This window comes from Falco naumanni, chromosome 4, assembly GCF_017639655.2.
Source record: "Falco naumanni isolate bFalNau1 chromosome 4, bFalNau1.pat, whole genome shotgun sequence".
NCBI classification, from domain to species: Eukaryota; Metazoa; Chordata; class Aves; order Falconiformes; family Falconidae; genus Falco; species Falco naumanni.
In genome coordinates, this window is record NC_054057.1 from 34,877,636 (window position 1) to 34,898,240 (window position 20,605).

The 20,605-nt window shown below is 41.1% G+C and overlaps 1 non-coding gene across 1 annotated transcript; it reads right to left on the reverse strand.

Moving 5' to 3' along the window:
* Window positions 1-8,350: 8,350 nt before the first annotated feature.
* Window positions 8,351-8,512, reverse strand: LOC121088131. The gene has a single exon (XR_005827837.1). It is a non-coding gene; the product is annotated as a U1 spliceosomal RNA (small nuclear RNA).
* Between the last annotated feature and the right edge of the window lie 12,093 nt (window positions 8,513-20,605).

Below are 20,605 nucleotides of genomic sequence, written 5' to 3' on the forward strand. Positions count from 1 at the left end.
ACTTCTGAGCAGTTTTAAAACCTTGCCACATCTGATGCAAACGCTTTTAAAGCTGCGAGCCCCACCTTCATCGGTAGAAAGAGTGGAGGACACCTTCTCACAGCAAGTCTCCAGGAGCCATCTCCATGCCCAAGGAAATCAAAGAAGCCTTCTCTCCTCCTGCAGCCCACTCTCCTTGATGTGAAGTCCCTGATATGGTGGGATTTGTATTTAGATTATTTGCATCTGTTTCTTCTAGAATTCCTTTTGATGTGCATGATGAAAGGAGAGTGTTTGCAAAGGGAAAGGGCTGGAGGACAGAGCAGGAGCATCACACAGCCTTGGGTTGGGCTGAGGAGGGGGTGCTCCCTGTTGGGTGTTTGGGCCCCGGCTGCTGTGCCCAAAGCTCTGGAAAGTCCCCCTTCCTCATCCTCCCTTTCCATACATTCACATCTCACCGCGATAATGACTTTGCTCCCAGATTCTCCCTCTGGTCAACGGACACCCATGAACAAGGGTAAGTGAGATGTTACCTTGGAAGCACCCATGCCTTTGGGAGAGTCCTCACTTTTACTGGGCTTACATACATCTGAAATGAGATTACTGGACCGGCCTGAGACACTCGCCTATTGCAGCTCAGTTAGCAATTCAGCCAGTCTTAAAGGGGAAATTAATTCTTAATAACTCTGAGGTATAAAATAAGAAGTATTCAAATTAAGAAGGTGACAAAATTAAGTCTTTTAGGTATACCTGAGAGGAAACGTCACTGGGTCATCACTTGGTTAGAAATGAAAGCTTTCATCACTCCAGGGCTTCACGCAGTAGAGGGCTGTGCCATTCCCAAGCCCAAGACCTGTTTCTGTCCCCAACCCAGCCGAGCTCGCAAAGGGGTGCACACCCGTGATCAGGCATCTCCCTTTCTGCTGGATTCCTCCCCTTTCTGCTCACTCACAGCAGTAAGAGATAGGTCTCATCTAGGTTCATAGCAATCTCCAGTTAACGCAAAATTGTCCTTTCTTAGCTTATCAGGAGATGCCTGAGGACTTATTGGAGACTGACCATTAAGGTCTGTGCTATGCCTCAGTGCCAATGCCCTCACAGATGCACTGCATTATGTGTATGCAAATATTTTTGGTAGTTTGTATTGATTATGAAAGAGCACCCTGAATGGTTTCCCAGGGTGATTTTCCCAGGACATCCAGAATAACAAAGTCAGGCAGAGATAACGAGCAAATTTGCAGCTGTGCTAGCTCCCACATAACCTGCCAACTTGCAAGTCTGCTTGGCTCTCTGCGCCTGCAGCTGCACACATAGCTGGGTGCTTTGGGTGCACAGTACACAAGCAACCCTGCTTGTCTGCAGCCAGGAATGTGAGGAAGGAATGGCTGTTTAGGAAAACATAGTTCAAGTGGCATGGTATTTATCTCCAAATGATGGAAATGATGGAACCGTATCACGCTTATTGCATGTATTGCAAATTATGGAAGAGAAGTCATCCTGTATTTTCATATGCAATTGCTGCATTTATTTTTTTAAGAGGATTTAGGTACATAAAAGACAAAGGACTGCAATGTTGAGTTTTAGCTGTTTATTAGAACACCTAAAGCAATGAAATTCAGGTTCCTACTTCCGCTGACCAACACCGGGAAGAATGAGATGCTTGAAAATGGAGTTCAATCATTCAGTGCTCAACAGTGAGAACACCTGAGGATAGTTAGTAGAAAGTGTGGAGCTCTCCTATTCTTCCCATCTTCAAGGTAGGCATCTCATCAACTGTTTGCTCTTCCCTGAAAGTAAAGATCCACAACCACTCTGGCAAGGGGCTGAGGGGAATTGCTGTGGTCTTTTAAAATGACAGGAATGATGACACTCACTTTGACTGATCTGAGAAGTAGATTACGTGTGTATCTGCCATAATTAGTGTGCATTCACTGGGCAATGCATAAAAGGCAATGCATATTGCTGAGCAATTTATTCTTAGGTTTAGAAAAGAAGGATGAAAGCACCAATCTTCAGGTACAGCTCTGGTCAGTGAAACTAGATGGAAAGGTGATGTTGTTCTTAGCAATGCTGGTAAGCTTTGTGGATACATCAGTACCTCCATGGCAGCATTTCTAATTAATATTTAAGTAAAATTCTTCATTAATAATATTAGGATAATATAAGTTTTATGCCAGGCTGAAGATGCCTACTGCAAGGAAGTATGTTGAATAAACATGCTTCAGATGAAAGCTGGGGTGGTGGACAGTTTCCTCCCCATCTTAGAATAGAAATGCTCATAAAACGTTCACATCTTTCCACATGAATGTGCTAATATATAATTCATAAAAATATTAGTTATGATATTTATAAGTTTAAGTAGCTTACCCCAAGTTTTGTGCAGCAAATGAAGAGAAACATGTTAAATATATTTGTACACATCAAAGATAAAAATTTACTCGTAGATCTGAGGTCTATTACCTCAGGACACATTATGTATTCTGTTTTTCTTATGTTCTCAAGTATTTCATTAAACATTCGTAATTTTCTCCACTTCTTATACTTTTCCCTTGATATTTTGCCTAAGAGAGATGGAGCATCACAGCATTTGCTTCTGAGTCAAAGTGTATACTGTATTTTTTATACTAACTTTTGAAAGCCAAAATTTGTCTCTGGCAGACTATGATTTGACTACAGTTCTTTCATTAACGTACAGTCAAGCTCTACACATATGGTCAAATGTACAACACGGACAACAAATGTCAGGTGAACAAAAGCCTTTTCTCTTCAAAATAACAATAAAAATATTAGCTAAGGACTAATTTTGCCATAACTGTCATCATTATTTCTACTTTACAGGCTTTTTTTCTCTTCTATACCTTTATTAGAGAATAAATCGTTTTGGTATGACTTTTCATAGAAGTAAAGCAGTGACTAAGCGAGCATCTCTAGTCCAGAGCATGCATAAGCACCATTTTAATCCTCTTGATGTCAAAACATGCATAAAATTATCTCGTGCTTTCTCTTAAACACAGATGAGTCTGGAATTTTTTTTGCCATAGCTGTGCATGGAGAACAGAGGCTGTGATACTGCCAGCAATTCTAGGTCTTTTGTTCTCTGAGGATCTTCAACAAATTCCGTGCTCCCAAGACCTGTGGAAGATGTGACATCTGTGCCTGAGGAGTTGGCCACAGAATTAAAGCATGAAGATCCTCATGAAGCAGCTACATGCAGCCCTGTATGCAGACAGTATCTTGCGTGTCCTAGAAGACTCTGAAAGAAGTTTTGTTGGCTTCTTTGGGAAGATGCTGGTAAGGGGTCACCAAAATGTCAAAAAACACCTATGGATGAAATCATTTCTTCAAATTGCCCTCAGTCACATGGCCAGTCCTGAGGACCTGTACTTGCACTAGATTGGTCTCATAATGGAGAAGGAGATCCCACCCTTCGAGAATCTGAAAGGCATTGGAGAAGAGGAGGAAACTAGTAGAGAAAGACAGGTTAAAAGCTAAAGGCAGAACTGCAGCTCAGGCTTGCATGCAGGAGGTGATGCTTGGAGGAAACAGGAGAGTTTGGGACTTGGAGAAAAGTTTTGAGAGTTGCTTCAACTTAGACTGATTCCACAATCAGAAACTACAGTGTCCCAGCCTGTTGGACGGAATCTTTGCTGTAGAAGATGATCCCTTTCCACGTAACAATATTTGAATAACAACTTGGGAAGCACAAGAGTGTGTACTCTCAGCCTATCTGTGGCTAAGGAGTGCAGAGCATGTTAGTGCTGTGCCATGCTCTAACTTTAAAGTTATCCTAGCACTGAGAAGGGCTGGACAGGATGACCTCCAGAGGTACCTCCCAACCTAAGTTCTTCTCTGGTGGAGAGAGATGCACTTGGTTGTAAGCAGCATGATCAGTGACACAGGTGGAGTTAGTCTGGGGAACGTGTCTCTAGCTCCCTCTTTTCTTGCTGCTCACTTTCAACCATTGTCCCACGTGTCCCAGTACGCATGGTGACTGCTGAGTGAAGAACATGCTGTTTTCAACCTGGACGCCTTCCTGTCACTATTGCCATGGTCTAACTGAAGGACCTGTTTGTTGCAAGGCCAGGGTGGAACTGATGCTGTGGTTGCTGAGGTGGTAAAGATCTGCTGCTTGATTTTGGCTTAATACTCACATCAGCACATCAGCAGAGTATCAGTGTTTTTAACATTTCCAGAAACAAGAAACTCTTCTTAAATTAAGCTGGTTTTGTTTGGGATAAACACAAAGATGATGTATGAATGGTGGACCTGAGAAAAGCTCAAAAAAGATAGTGTTGTACCTGAGCAGAAGGAGGAGGGGGAGACCGTGAGTATTTTTGCACTTTCGCGACTTAGGCCACGCAAATGTGCCACTGGTGATCAGGGCTGCTGTGGTATATTGACAGGAGAAAAGAACTATTGCTTGTCCAGGGCTGCTGGTACAATCAAGGGAGAGAAACAGTTATGGTGACTATTTCTTTCTATTCACAAGGGAGAAACATGATTTGAATAGTGCATCACTGTCTAGTACATAGTAATTCCATTCAAGTTGTAGATGGTCCGAATATAACATAATATAGCAGTAGGGTAATATAAAAATAACAAATATATGATTTTTTTTCTTCCTTTCCAGAAAGGAGCTATTATAATTATAATTGCACAAAGCAATAGTACTTTTCTGGTTTCTTCAAGATCTATTATACAAATTTCCTGCTCTTTTCTCATCCTCTTCTGAGCGGCTGTGTTTTGCAGCTGAGCATTTGGAACTATTTTTGCTTAGGTGACAATCCAGAGTGGGATTTGTCCTATAACAGTAAGGATGAGCTGCCTTCTGCAGAAGCCCAGAGTTTGCGTCCTGAGTCACCTTCTGATGCACACTGTGACGTGCCACAGGACTGCCGCCAGCTCCCCACAACAAGCACCTATTTTCTTCATTCTGTGATTCCTTTCCCACATCCTGGTGGTGAGTACCTAAGTTCTACTGTGAGACACAGTTGGTACGTGGCTAAATTATGTACCTGGGCTCAGGAATCTGTCTGCATCCCAAGCCCAGTAATACAGACATTGTCGATGTGAAGGTATTTTACCATAATTAAATCTTATATGGGTACAGTTACACATGTGTATTTAGGCATTGTATTGGGTTCTTTTAACCAAGATCATGTTACCTATGGCATTCAAACACCGGGGAGTGACTGCATCTCCAGTTTTCAAAATAAGAGAATTAGAAATTACCATTTTCACTGAATTCTCCAATGCATGGCCAATTTGCCCTTAGGGCTGTAAAATAGGATTTTCAGGTTTCTGAAAAGAGAAGCAAGCTCAGAATTATATTTAAACCAGAGTGAGCAGGAATGGCGAGGATTTGATCCTGTTAGTTCTGAAACCTTTGTCCATCATATATTCCATTTGGTTTTAGTTGGAAGTAGTGTTTTCCAGTTCATTCATATTTTACATCACTCTGTCAGAATCCCTGGGTTTGATCTAAGAAGAACGTGTCTTGTAAAATAACCTTACCTGTGACACTGTCACTAGGGATGTTTTTATACATTACTCTAAAGTGCTGACATGGACCATCCTCCTGATCATTCATACAAGCAGGATATGGTGGATATTCTCACTGGAAAGTTTTTTTACTTTAATAGAGTAGGCAAAAAATGGAGAAAAAAAGAGAAAACTTGAAATCTTCAGCAGTTGCCATGTTAGGTATACTGCACATTTTGTTATGTGCTGTGGTAGGACATTATAAAATATACAATAGAAGCCCAAAATATGTTCAAAGGATTTTTCCACTTAAACAATCTGTCTTGGTGAGCGAAGTTAACTGATCTTGAAAGCTACATTTGCTATTCCTGAAACATGTTGCAGTTTCTTCCTCTCAGTGATGAGCTGCACACAGTATCTAAGTTGTCAATGTCATCAGCGTGTCTCAACTAACTGCAATCACTGTTCAACATTTTAGAGCAAAGAGGGAAAAACACCACTCTCAAATAAATCTTTCAATATCATATATCACAGCCAAGCTCAGGAGCTGCTCAACAGAAATGATGCCATGGGACAAGAAAAATGGACAGCTTCCATACTGGTCAAAAAGCACCTGAGCTGCTCCACCATGTCTGAAATAATAAGAAGGATATGAGAACTCATGGCAAATATGTTGAGAGTATCTGCATAATAAAGAAGATGCACAAAGGCATTAATCCAATTTTGGACTGAAGCCATCAAATTGTATTTGGAAATGGGAATGCAGAGTGGTGTTACACTGTTGTGATAATCTACAATGTGCCAAATGTTCCAGTACGTAGCATAAGGTTGCTTCATCAAGGGTGGAGCCAGTTTCATTCAAAGAGGATTTAAATTTGGGGTCAGGCAGGTCTTTTCTCCCCCTTCCTCCACCTCTATCACTACTAAACAATCAGTCTTTTGCTTTGATTATATTATTCCCTCCATATTGACATTTTATCTATAGAATTTCATTCTCTTTGGCAGTTTTGGATCAGCATTGATATTTCGAAGTAAAATAACATACAGGATAATTAATTTATTAACTAACTTATTCTCTAATTAATTCAGAATCTCTCGGCTTTCAAATCACTAAAACAATAGGAAAAAAGAAGATAAATGCTTTCTTATTAAATTGGTTAAAAGACCTACTTTTCATATGTAAAATAAAAATGCTTTTATGTTAGCAGGACTGTTATCTTGTCAATGAATGAAGGATTTACATGCTTAATATTCCTTTCTGCTCATAAAAGAATAGAACATGTGAAAAATGTTATTTGGAATGAGTAATAATTTATAAGTTCAATGCAGGCTTTAGCTCAGCTTCCTAGGAAATAAGGCTTATGGCATCATGAGGTCTGTGTGCTTCTTCATCAGTCCTTCAGCCCACTATGAACAACTTTCAACACAATAGTCACAATTCCAACCAAATCTGGTAAAAGTATTCTAAAAGATTTTCTCAAGTTTCAGGAAAACAGAGTGCCTCTTGTAACAACGGGGTTGAAACTACTGTTCTCTATTGGAGAGAAGGCCACACGATATGGCTGTGGACAACTAAAATAGGATAGAACCTAGAGAAACCAAATTCATGTATTTGCCTGCTCACTGAACAGCTTGTCTGCTTGAAGCTCTCCATATATTTTGTCTTTGTACCTCATACTCCCCCTTATTTATATGTAAAACAGACACATATACAGAGCCTTTGACATCTGGTGTGAAGCCATGGAGTGGATAATGACATGTGGTGCTTGGGGAACTCCAGGTGGGTGGCAGGCAGACATCTGGTAAATTTTCAGGCTATAAGTAAGAGCTAACCAAAAGGCAGATGGTAATGGTCTTCTGTGGAGAGGTGGATGTGGACTTGTTCTTCACCGTGTCTCCCAGTACAAGAAGCAGGAGGCATTACGGGGTAGCCAGCAGAAGGAAGGTTCATGAGGAGATACACAGCACAGGCGTGAGTTGTGGAGCTCCTTCTCTGGAACGCTGTGGATGCTAAAAATATTTCTTGGGTTCATTAGCAACCAGCCATGCTCCACACTCAAAGGGAAGAAAAAATTTATCAACAGCTTCCTGCTCAGGAAGTCCTTGAGATTTAAGTTTAGGAGGAGAGGAAATGTTCAGAAGTGTTACTACCAGTTGTCTCCATTTGTGAGCTCTTTGCTATCTGCTTCTGTGTTTTGGGGATTGGGCTTTATTTTCCACAAAATGCCTTTTCATTATGTTATTTAGATTTGTTCTACATTAGTTACAGTAGCATACATTTATTGATAATTTTACTGATTTGAAAAGACAAACCTGTTTAGACTAATTTATTTACGCTCAAAATAATGATTTTACGTAAGACATCTGAGGGGTCTAGGTGTTACCCCAGAGAGAGAAGCTGCCCTTCCTTACAAGCTGGAGGCAGGATACCCAATTTTGCACCATCAGCTTCTTCTAACTGCTCAAACTCTTTTCCTGTCTTTCTAAAAGTGGCGTGTTGTCCACTGCACTTTTTTGGAGAGGAACTCAGGGCATGCTACCTTCTCAGAAGGGTGCCTGTGGTCCAAACACCCTCCAGGTAGCCTATAGCACTTGCAGCTCTTGTAAGACCTGCCACCAGGAGAAAAAAAAGATGATGGAAGCCTGAAACCATGGATTAATTCTTCCTCAGCTGATATGAGCAATTGCCCAGCTTTTACCATGTGCTGCTCATTCCTGTGTTCCTCAGACTGGTCTCAGATGCAGAGAGGGAACTGAGGAGTGACTTGGAGGATGTACCAGGAGCTGAGGTTCCATAATGACTTCTTATGGAGCTTTAGCACCTTCCACTGGTAGGTAGGTACTGGCCTGCCTTTTTTTGCCTTCAATTTACTTTTAGTATTGGTCTTCTTGAGGAAGAGAGTGAACACAGCCCAGTTAATCACAAATAGTGCATCTGAATTTCCTGCATTTGGGAAAATTAAAGAACGCTCTTGGAATGCAAGGGATGAGCCTCACCCTGGGAAAACCACCTTCCTGATCAGGCTGTCCTCCTTCCCTGCTGGGTAAGTATTGAAAAAAGGATATTGGGATGGATGCATCTTTTGTTTAACCCAGTGTGGGTACTCTTCAGACTTTGTGGTCAGATTTTGTGGTCTGGAGTACTGATTTTGGGACCCATCCCAACTTCTGTATTTGGGCAACCACTTCAGATTACGTGAGAGATTTAGGGACTTTTTTGATAACTTACCACAGCATTGATAGCTCAGTTGCACCCAGGAATGCAGCTGTTTTCCATGCATCAAAAAGCAAGAAGATACCAAACCATCAGAAGGAAACAGTGCAGTTTTCACTGATGTTCTTTAAAATAATATGTCACAGTATATACGTGAAAGCTTGAACCTGATAATTTAAGCAATCCCTGAATGTCACACTATGAGGTATGGTAGATACCCTGACAGAAAAGAGTAAATAGCAGGGTAGTTTGTATTTATGGAAGCAGTCTTTGGCATTGATTATAATGGCTTGAATAGTGCATATGAGAGCAGTTGGAAACACTAGGCAGAACAGTAGATTACTTTTCATTTGACTGCATTTATGCCTCTTTACTTTCCTGTCTGCCAGTAGGCTTTTGGTCCTGGGGAATCACTGGGGATGGGTCTTCTGCATCCAGCCTGAAAGACTTGCACTTCTAAGCGTATGTATATATACAGCAGGGAGTTGAGTTGAGCAAGCAGATGTGTTTGTTTGTGAGGCCTCACTGTGAGGGTGAATTTACTGATGTGGAGATGATCACAAATGAGCAAAAGGAAAAGATGAACAAGACTCTAATATTTGGAGAGGAAAATCATCACAAACCAAAATGTTGAGTAGCAAATAAATCTGGATGGAAAAGCAAATGGGTATTACGCAGTGTTTTAGGAATGAGATCCTGTGTAGTAGTATTATGTAAAGATAAAAAGGTATGGCTTTTTTCAGTTTGAGTTATTAGACTAATCATGAGACTATATCAAAGAGCAGTGCCTACATGATCAGGTTTTCCCTCCCCCCCCCCCCCCCCCCAGACACACACACAGACACACTCTCTCTCTCTCTCTCTCTCTCTCTCTCACATGAATGATGGTGATAGTGCTGATGAATGGGACAAACTAAAATACACTAATACACGTTGTTGAACCATGATAGACAATTACATCTGTATACAGAGTATATTACACATATCAATATCATGCAATTATTTAACCTATATCCTATATACTACAGCTAGTCTAGACAGTAATATCTGGAGCAGCCATGAGGAGCCATAACACTAATAACTTTTGCTTATACAAATACACTCCACGCTTCACTCTATTAGAGACAGAAAGTCATTTACAAACCAACAGGCTTTATCTGGTTTAGAAACCCCAGTTTATACAATAACAGGCAATCTAGGAAACATTCCTCCTAGGATTCTTCTTCAGAAAGTTTAGTCTGGCTAAATTGGTACTTCTCAAGCAACATCAAGGTGCAATTACAACCTGGTTTCCACAGAGTCTTGAAACAAGAGACTAACAATTTCATACTTGTACTTTAAAAACAAACCCTCAAAAACATCATTTTGTTAACAGGCTCTGGAAAACTGATGAATCTATTACCATTGTGCTTTGTATCCCTGGAGGAAAGAAGAAGAAAGCCCAGTAAAGACTTTTTCTTGCATTTTTTTCATGCTCCTTTTCTTCTGCCAAAGCGCTATATTATTGGTACTATAGTTACAAACTCCATTTGGGTTACAGTCATCGTTCAAAGCCGTTTCTTTTTTAATAGAAACACTCTGAAAAATTACCATGAACTGAAAAGGGAAGGAAAGGCATGGAAAAGACATTTTTAGTGTAGTTTTGTGATTGTTGCAGAAAATGTAAGGCTTTACTGGGGCTGAAGTAATGGTATGAGCTATGTCAAGAAGTCATAGACAATTATTAAGAAAATATAGTTTCATCTAATATTCACTACTGGAGATCTAGAAATAACTGTGTTGACCTACCTTCCCAAATGAAAGTCTAAAGAGGGAAATGAAATCTCTAAGAACTGGTTTCTCATTTCTGACAAAAGTGAGCGTTTGCAGCTCCTGTGCTCTTTCTAACACTCCACAATCCCTCCTCCCCTAATTCAGATCTCTTCCCCAAAATGGTTTGTCCTTGTGGACCTTCATTCTTAAATACTTGTTCCTGCTTAAAAAAAAAAAAAAAAAAAAAAAAAAAAAAAACAAAAAAAACAAAAAACAAAAAAAAAAAAAAAAAAAAAAAAAAAAAAAAAAAAAAAAAAAACCAGATGTAACAAGTATGAAAGTGAGCATTTGCTGCCCTCTTCCAGAAATTTTGGAAGCCCCTGTACCTCATCTAGTTGTAGAAACTCAATGGGAAAAGTACAAGCTAAGGGAAATTCTGCTGCCTTGAAGTATCAGCCAGTCCTGACTAACTGCTCATAATAGCAGCCTTCTTTTGAATATTTTTCATGTCTCCACTTTCCTTGCTCCAGTGCCCCTGGAATGACTTTCTTCTGGAAATCCTCACATCTAGGTCTAGCAGAACAGCATTGGAAAGTGCAATAGCGTGAGTCAGCCTGAGGATCTTTGTCTCTTAAATGCTAACACACAATAAATAATCAGATAGGAGACTGGTCACAGGAGCGTTATCTTTCTCATAGTTAGGTGGATTGCCAGGCTGCACCCTACTGCAGCACTGCGCTCGCCCTTCAGGTAAGCTGCACAGTAAGGGCTCTGCCCTGATTTATACCAGTAATCGCACAGAATCGCCAGGGCAGATCTGATGGAGCAGCGTCAGGGCTGGTCAGGCACAGCTCAGGCTCCAGAGGGGAATGAGAACAAGAAGGATGCTGCCCTCCCTTTGGTGTGCATGGAGGCCCCATGTCCTCACCTTCCCTGCAGCACTGGTAAGAAAGAGATAAACAGAAAGTGCGACCTGGGGACAGGCACACCAGGAAACTTTGGAAGCTTTTAAAACAACTGAAAACAAAGTTTTACAATGGGAAGTAGCAGGAAAAGTTAAACATAAGTGCTGCCATCTGCACTGCTTATAGCATAAAGTACAAGATGTACGTCTGGGGCTGCCAAAGGTTCAGCAGATACATCCTCCTCTAAAAGCCCTGAAATGCAGCACTGATGGTGGGACTGAGACAGCCCTGGCAAACAGAGATGTGTTCAGAACTCAGAAATGGAACCACCTTGTGCATTTTGGATGGACATGTTTGTCAAAATACTGTTTTATTGTAGCAGCAGCGGAGGCCGAGGCTGTTGCTTAAAACCCCATCAAAACACTGAAGGGTGAAATAGAGATACTTACGCAGGAAGTATTTCAAGTCACAACCAAAGAGACTGTCCTTTCCACATCGTTAATATTTATAGTTTTACACCTAGTAACATCACTCACAACCAAAGCAACCGCTCACCAGACTTCATTAATATTCATAGCAGCAAGCCAAGTAACACAGCTCATAACTGATGCCTATTCTCAATACTTCATTAATATTTACAGCTCTATAGGTGATTTAGCTAATTTATATAAGTTCACAGTGTTAAATTATGATACTAAGGTTAACTTACAGTGTAGCCTTTCAGGCTAAGTAGGATCTTAAAATAAAAGCTCAGATATGAATTACTATTACTATCTGTAATAACTTCCATTCTCGTAGTATTTAGCCTTGTAATTCAGCTCGTATTGAATAAAGATTTTTCATTTGCAGCATAAAGACTTTTTGCAAAGAAAAATTGAAGCAAAGTCATGTCTGTGGCCTACTATGGTAGCAAGAAATTTTCCAGAAATCACCAGCATTTTCATTGTGAGCCAGGTGTACTTAGGAGATGCTACAAACTGGATTGTGTTGGTATAATAGAGTAATAAATTATTCTTATGGTTATTTAGTATTTGATACGAACTTTAGTGACCTACTAGTGGTCATCCCATGTATCTTTATTTAACAGTTGGACATTTAGTCTAAGCTAGCTCCCGGAGTCCCTCTGTATTCAGTGGGGATAACGCAGCACCTCCAGAGGATGATTCATGCCCCCTACCCAAACACTGTTTAATTCCCTTGTCAAAAACTAAAGGGACCATTTCCCAACTGTGTGAGCTGTAAGAACAACTGTGTGGGATGTGGGATTCAGATCTGGGGACAGCCATGATTCATGGGAGGGCAAAGTGAGTTTCCTTCCCTACTGAACATTTGCCTGTATGTATTTCTGGTCTCCTAAAAGTGGTTCGCAATTGTCTTACATGTAGACCAATGTAATAAGCAGATGTCTTCTTAATTGTTTGAGCCTAACGAAGTGAGTAATGGTGCTCTATTTCATATTCACAGCCTCTACCTTGCATCCAAAAGTTTTTTCATTGGTCTACACACAGGCAGACTTTGTTCATAATCCCCAACAATTCCAAATATCTTCAAAATATTTTTCAGACCCTGTAACTTGGTGTAAAGGATTCCTATTCCTCACCTTTTAATCTTTTGAAAGACATGGACAGAAACCCAAGAAAACTTTATTTATTTTCAAGACACTTGAAACAAGCCATGGAGCACAAAAGAACGTAGTACGAAAAATATCATGCTTGTGCAATCTCTGTTGATCTAACCATTGGATTTTGGTCTTGCACCTTAATATCACCCATATCTTTTCAGGTTTTAGGAGAGGAAAGAGATATCCCCTCTTTACATTGCTTGGAAAATAAGATTTTAGTTTTGCCCCAGTGTAGTACTGTGCCTGCTGGTTTCTAACTTGAGCAATTTCATCCATCTTTCTTTGCGAGGAACAGCCAACTAGGAGTTAAGCTTTCAAGTTTTAGCTATTAATTGTATGCACAACACCTTTGTAGTGATACTGATTGCCCTACAGTATGTGTAAAGCTGCAGCAATGAGGCCGTCACCTTTCAAAATTAGTTCAAGTGTCTAAATTCTCTTACCCTAACACAGAGATCTACAGCCTTTAAAGGGTGGTCTGGCTGGACAGGCTTCCTTTTCCAAATTGGAGGTGAAGTGTCCTGGCCCAAATTCAGCAGAGGTTGGAGGTGTTGTTAAAGGAGCAATATGCAGCTTGATGCCCCTTTCATTGCAGGGAGACAAAGATTTGCAGAGCAGCTGATCCTCCCTGTTTACTTCAATGCCTTAAACATGCCCACTCCCAAGATCTGCCCAAGTGCCCTCTGTAGTATGCGATGTAAGCTGCCAAATCCTGCAGTAGCACAATAATGTTTAAGCTACCAGGCACTTTATGGTGCTGATAGATTAGCATGCAGAAAAATAGCTCATGATGCAGAATCTACTAGTGTTCATCCTTTTACACCCTTTTGCTTTTAAACTGATAATGTAGCAGAATCCACTCTCCCACCCACCCCTCTCCTTGGGTGTAGAAAGCAATTTCCTTTTCTAAAAAGGGAGTTTTGGGTCACTAGTTAATCTTAGTAGAACAAGTATTGTTGCAAGTGCCCAGTACTTAACTGGGGAAACAGAAGAACTGAGACAGAGAAAATAGACTAGTAACTGCAAAGGTTCAAATGCAAGGAACAAGTGGGGTTTCTCAGCTCAGGGCTGCTCTCTACTCACTTGGCCAGAGGAGTTCGTCAGGGCTATGAACCTATGGTTCAGTGTGCTGGGAGTGCTCCAGTATCCAGCTGTGTGGGTAGTGCATCTCTACCCCAGCCTTAGATACATAGACATATGTAAAATATGTATGTAAACTTCAAGCCAACGTTCAGAATTATGTGACTCTCTTCCATAAATTAGCATTTGCATTAAAAAAAGCTCTAACCATCTGCTGAGGCAACTTCTTTGAGGAGCTGCTTGGCCTCACCTCACCAGAGTCCTGAATACTGTTTTGTTTGCTTTAGCCGTTCTTAAACTTTTATAGATCTTGAGTATCTTTGTCTATATCTGTATCTATATGAGTATCTATATTAATATAGATTTTTTATATCTTTTATAGATCCTGAAGGGTGATGGAGCGTATTCTGAGGGTGGACTAAAAGTGGGGAGAAAGGAGCTTTTTTCCTGAAAGGGTTGTTTGAAGACTCTCCCAAGGCAAGTACCATCAGCTACAAGTGTCAATGAAATTATTAAATGTATGGAGGGAGTAGAGGAGAACAATTAACATTTCTGGCCACATCTGTGAAATGGCTCTGCCCACAGGCAGTAGACAATGCTGGAGACAAATGGGAAGAATTATTCTTCAATCTAAGAGCAACCAAGTTGCACAATTCAGAGTGCATCCCTTGATATCATGAAAGGAAGGCTCTTTGGTTTAATGACTAATTGTAACTCTTCTGCATGCTGGGGGAATTGCACCCATTACATGAAGCGTCAGGCACACTCATGCAGTCTCCTGTACTCAGGTCCCATCTCACTTCACCACTCCGTGCCTGCACTGTGGTCACTTTTTCGCATCATCCCGACTGGCTATGAGGCAAAGAGTCAGGAGTGGGAGCAAAGCCTTGGTGTTGTGCTGCAGCTGTAGAGCGAGTCTCCGAATGGGAGGCCCATGCCCCCAGACCCCTTTTGAACATGTCAATCCTCTCCTTGAGCTTAGCACCACATTGCCTCTGCAGATCATACTATGTTACATGTTCGGAGGAGGCTGCAACAGGAGAGCAGATGCCTGAGGGGTGTGTAACGGGCACACTGGTTCTGCTAACTGCCCACTGAGGGCAGGATTTTCCCCCCCCCAGTTACCCTGTTTTGCCTTGCATCGCAGAGGGCAAATACATTGCAGATTTAAGACTTTGCAAACAACCTATCAGGAAGAGAAGCAAGTGTCCGTGTGGGTCAGGGACTGGAGATGAGGGTGACCGGGAGCATACCGTCAGCTAGAATGGCACGGTAGTGGATTAGTCAGCTAGAACGGCAGGGTAGTGGATTAGTGCTTCAGCACCTCACCAGCCCCTGTGGCCAGAGGAAAACTGACCAAACCGTCAGGGCTTGGAGTCCTCCTACTACCTCAAGTACTGTGAGCACATAGCACAAAGCTTGGGAAGGCAAGGAGGGGATTGCTCATAATAAATAACTTTGAAGTATTTAATGAGCTAGAAAGATTTTCTTAGAGCATGATTTATCCTCTGTCACCTCTCCTGTTTACTTCCAAATGGTATCTTAATTGCTTTTCTCCTACTTGTCCCTCAATTAAAGCCTCTCTTCACATTTGCCTTCATTTTCAGCACATCACTTAATTTTCCTTATTTAATTTTTAATTAATTATCTGGCTTTTTTTGCCTGCTCTAAGCTCATTGCATTGAAAACTCTGTCCTTCACTACTGTATTTTGGAGCCAGGAAAATGGAATTGTTTGCTGCAGACAAAATTTATTTGACTTTTTGCTTTGTTTCCTCTTTTCTAACGAAACAAATGTGGCCTAAATCACTGACTGCATAAAATTATTTTCTGGGATCAGATGCCCCCTCTTCTTCTGTCATTTTTGGCAATGCAGATGCATTAAAGTTAGTTCTCTTCTTCTAACTATTTTTCTGCAGGATAAATCAATACCCGAAATAATAATTTGTGGGATTGAAACAATAGTAGTGTTTTCTACAGTTTCTCACAGAACTACAATTTTTCCAATCTCTTTTCTGCAGATGTCCCCTTGGCTATGTGCAGCAGATGTACACATAACTCTTGAAGAGCAAAGTGAGATAAACATGTAATATATGTGCTCACTAAAAAAACCAGTGAAGAAAAAAAAGCAACACACTCATTAGCATGGCTTTTAAGCAGATGTAATTTATTCACTTCCTCATAGGTCTGAATCATTTATTTGCTGTGATTTTTTCAAGTAGCACTCTATTTCTAGCTGTTAGCCATATCATCAGTTTGTGAGTAGGTGAAGACGAATGTGATGCCTACCACCTGTTTTCCAGTTATGCTTAAAAATATCATTGCACAGAGAATAGTAGATTTTGGGTTTCCCAGGGGCAGAGCCTGGCCCACTACTGTGAACAGATTGCCTCAGGGCAATTCCCTCTCAGTCCTTCCCTGTCCTACAAACCCTCCCTATCCCAAGTCTCTGCATCACTAAGTGGGCTGTTTATCATTACCTTAACAGGGAGAAATGTGTTTCAGTGTCTTGGAGCATGGTCTTGTGCACTACCTAACGATTTTGCTGTGTGGAGAAGCACAAAGCTAATCAGTCAGTCTCCAGGGGCATTACGCTCTTCAGGAGACAGTTGATCACCACACAGAAATGGACAACAGTCTCCTGGGAGACCAGCTAATAATTACTGAATAATTAAGACTGTTCACATGTCTATGCTGACAGCCAGGCCCTTATTCATCAGCCACTGATACTACTGAAATCCAAGACCATACACAGATCAAAAAAGAGTGAATGGGAAGACCTCAATTCTGTGGAAATGAAAAAAAAAATATCCTTAGTCTCTCATTCACTGTTGTCAATAGCATCTCATAATGTGAGACATCCTGTATAAATTATTTATAATTATTTAGTGCAAACCAACAGTGTCATGTTGCTGAAGGTAGAGGCAGTGATTTGTGTTCAACCACACAATGAAAAGCATTGTCTTCTATGTTTGAATGCTTTGGTGTATTTGCCAATTGACCAGCCAAGCAAGTAAAGTCCTAGAAGTACATTTTACACATTGGTCTTACCAGTTGCTTAATACCTCTCAACGTCTCCAGGATATATTTGTGTTATTACTAAGGTTCATGTTTGCGGTATAGTTTCATTTGGCGTTAATGGAACAGCATAAAAAATAAAGCACTAATAGCTTTATGAATATTTGTGGTAACGCCATGTAGCTACTATTGGTAGCATATTACTCTCTTTTGTGAGTGCTTTAATGACTTGCTGCTTTATTCATGCAAGCAGTTGCAACTCCTGGGTGTTTCACCAACATTAACATGCATATTTCCCTATCCTCCAGAAGTTATGTAATTAGAGTCATGTCCCACTCCAGGTTTGCCTTTAAAAAAGGCATCCATTTGGAAAGCAAAACCACATGACTGGGACAAGTCATTGATGTACTTCATTTAAATACATTAAATACTAAACAGTGACCTGTAAGGTAGAACGTGGTGAACCATCTGAAATCAAGCCCAGTTCACAAAAAAATTCACAAGGAGGAATGTAACAATTCTTCAGATGATTTATTTGAAAAGAAAAATTTAATCAAGCTGTGTCCTGATGAATATGCAAGTCATTCACATACTGCCTGGGGACTGTTTTAAATACCAAGGAAGTGCCAGATGCACACTGATGAATCCTACTGCATCCTCAATTCTGGTCATAGACACTAAGGTCAGACAGATCAGAACCACTTCGCTTATAATTTCCACGTGCACGTTGCAGTATGACTGTGGGGATCATAGAGATATTTTTCAGAAGTGGCCAAAGTGTGTTCACTCAGCTGATCTCCAGATTTAATGAATGTGCTAGGACATCTCCTAATATTGATGATTTTCAGAGTTCAAGATTGTAAATTTGTTTCACTGTAATAAAAATAACCTCGGCTAGGATATGCTGAGTCCAGGAATAATTGATCACAAAACTGCAGTCATTCCAGAAAGAACCATTTAGAAAATTTATTCCATTTAAAAATAACTGTTGCTTGCCAGTGACATGCATTGACAAAAAGAAAAAACTAAGGAAGAGTTTCTTAACAAGATTTCCAGCCAAAGTGCTGATTTCACATCCAGACCTATGATGTTGGTAAGTACAATAAAGCTCTTTCAGTGAACGGGTGGTCTATACGCCCCTTCTTAGCAAATAAGAATGCCCAAAATGCAACATTAGCTACCTATTAAAAAAAAGTCACATGTTTCCCCAACCTGCAGAATCCTGTGAATTATCCTGTTCTGCAACTTCATGCAGTTCTTTAGCTCTGTCTTCTATGTTTAACAGTGAATTATGATTTTAGTCAGCTTGCTGTTGTGATACGTTAGAAGGAACTGTTGGATCACAGTATTGCTCCAGAGCAGGTAAAATTGCTATGGTTTAAGGAAAATGGCATGTGATTAATCTAATTAAACAGTGAGCTGATCAACTGGGTAAATAAATAAACTAGAATAAAATATATCATTAGTCTGAACCATGTATTGTTATTACTGTTCTTTGCTTTTACTAAAAGATAGCATGAAGGCACCAATAAAAGCTCAAGGATGTGGACGAAATAATGCAGATATCAAGTAAAAAAAAGTCTTTACCTAAAAGACCATGGTCTCATTCTCCAATGTTGTTTCCCAAAGTGGGGCACAAACCCCATCCCCTTCTGTACATCCATCTCAATGAAGCTGAATCAGTCGTGTAACCTCAGACCAATGTGTGTCTTCCAGTTGTACCTCACCAGCACACACACAGAGCCTCAGGACTGTCCTTACAGACACCTAAAGCAAGCCCACATGTCTGTGCTCTGCGCCCATGTCCTGAGCTGGAAACATAGGTCCCAGCATTGGGAGGATCTCTGCAGTGAATGTTGTACTGGAACAACCACCATAGGTCATGCAGGAGGCAGCTCCGGCGCAGAAGGATTTACTGAGCATCAGTAGCTGCCTGTGTCCTGTAGCTGCCAGGGAAGCCCCTCCACCTCAGCCATTACATACCCTTTTTACGATGTTTTCTGTTCTACCAGCTTTCTGTTCTACTAGACTTACCATAGCTTGGGATCTTCTGCTGCTGACAGGCAGTCCCAGGCACTCACACAGAAAATGTCCTTCCTCACTGTAGCTTTATAAAACATAAAGGAAGTTTTGTCCACTGTAAAAACAGGGGGAGGCAGAAAGGAGGCAGAAGTACTGTTTGGACCGAAGAAACTGGCAGTTTCATGAATAAATGTGTTGTAGCTCTGAGAGTAAGTTTGCAGCATGGATTTCCAATTTTCCTTCAGTTTTCATTGTACCACCCCAGTCCCTGACACCAACACTGGTACAGACCATCTAGGGACTGACATCAGATGATCTCATAATAAGCTATGTAAAGCAAAATATGGCAAATATTTCCAAACTTGTCCTTGTATCTACTACGAGCTTAAAAAGAAGTAATACAGCACGTCTCCCTCTCAAGATGAGAGGCCTGGTTTGAGAGGCAAATCTTCAGTAAAAATCCCTGGATGTGCCCTAAAGTGACTCACCAATACATGAACCAGTGCCCTTGTGTGACAAAAAGCCCTAATTTAGCTTCATTCTTCCGGCAGAGAGAGAAGCAGACCTGCAGTGATGGGAACAATGGTTGCACTTCCAACTGGCAAGAAGAGAAGCTGGCCCTAGGAAGGGTTTAGGAACCAAACTGAGAAAATAGACTGTGTGTGGACTCAGCTTGTGTAGCACTGCAGAAACCATCACAACTAAAACCGCTTCCCTAAAGTGGTCCTTCACCTGGGCTCCTTGACTCACTATTTGTTAGCTGGGCAATCTAGAGCTACTTTCAAGAAATCTCAGCATTAGGCAACAAAATATTGTCTGCCTTGTAGCTTGCTGTTGGGGAAAAGATTGCCCTGGCAGAACAGGGAGAAGCAGTGACAAAGCACCAGTTGGGACAGAAACCCTGCCAGAACCAGCCTCTGCGGACGGGGGAGACCAGCGAAGGGGCTGGAGATGAAACTGTGATTTCTCTGGTGACATCCACAGCAGAAAAAGGAGTGGATGTCAGCTAAGGTATTACTATTAGTTGTTTTATTCGATAATCCAGAGCCAAGGCTTCTGACAAAAGCTAGCTTCATTTTCAGCCTGAGTTCATCCTGATTAGAACAGGGTAACATGCACAGCAACTGCTCCTGGCTAGTTCAGGCCAGAAACTCTTACCCGTAATGTTTTTCCTGTTTCTCTCTTCACTGCCTGCAAGGAGAGCTCCCATCAACTTTGGCACATCTAGCTGGGTCACCAGAGAGCTGTTCTTCTCCAGGGCTGCATGGTCTCAGTGTCTTATTCCCCAGAGTTATTGGCTACATGCCTCCTAGGGCCATGGCTGCCACCAGATTGCTGGTGACTGGTTTTCTGGGCCAGCAGAAGAAGTTTGTCTTTCTGGCAAAATAAACAGTAAATATTCAACCAAGTCTTCTTTCTGAGACTGGTGGCCAGAAGAGTTTTCATGTAACCATAGAATCATAGAATGGTTTGGGTTGGAAGGGACCTTAAAGACCACCTAGTTCCAACCCCCCTGCCAAGGGCAAAGACACCT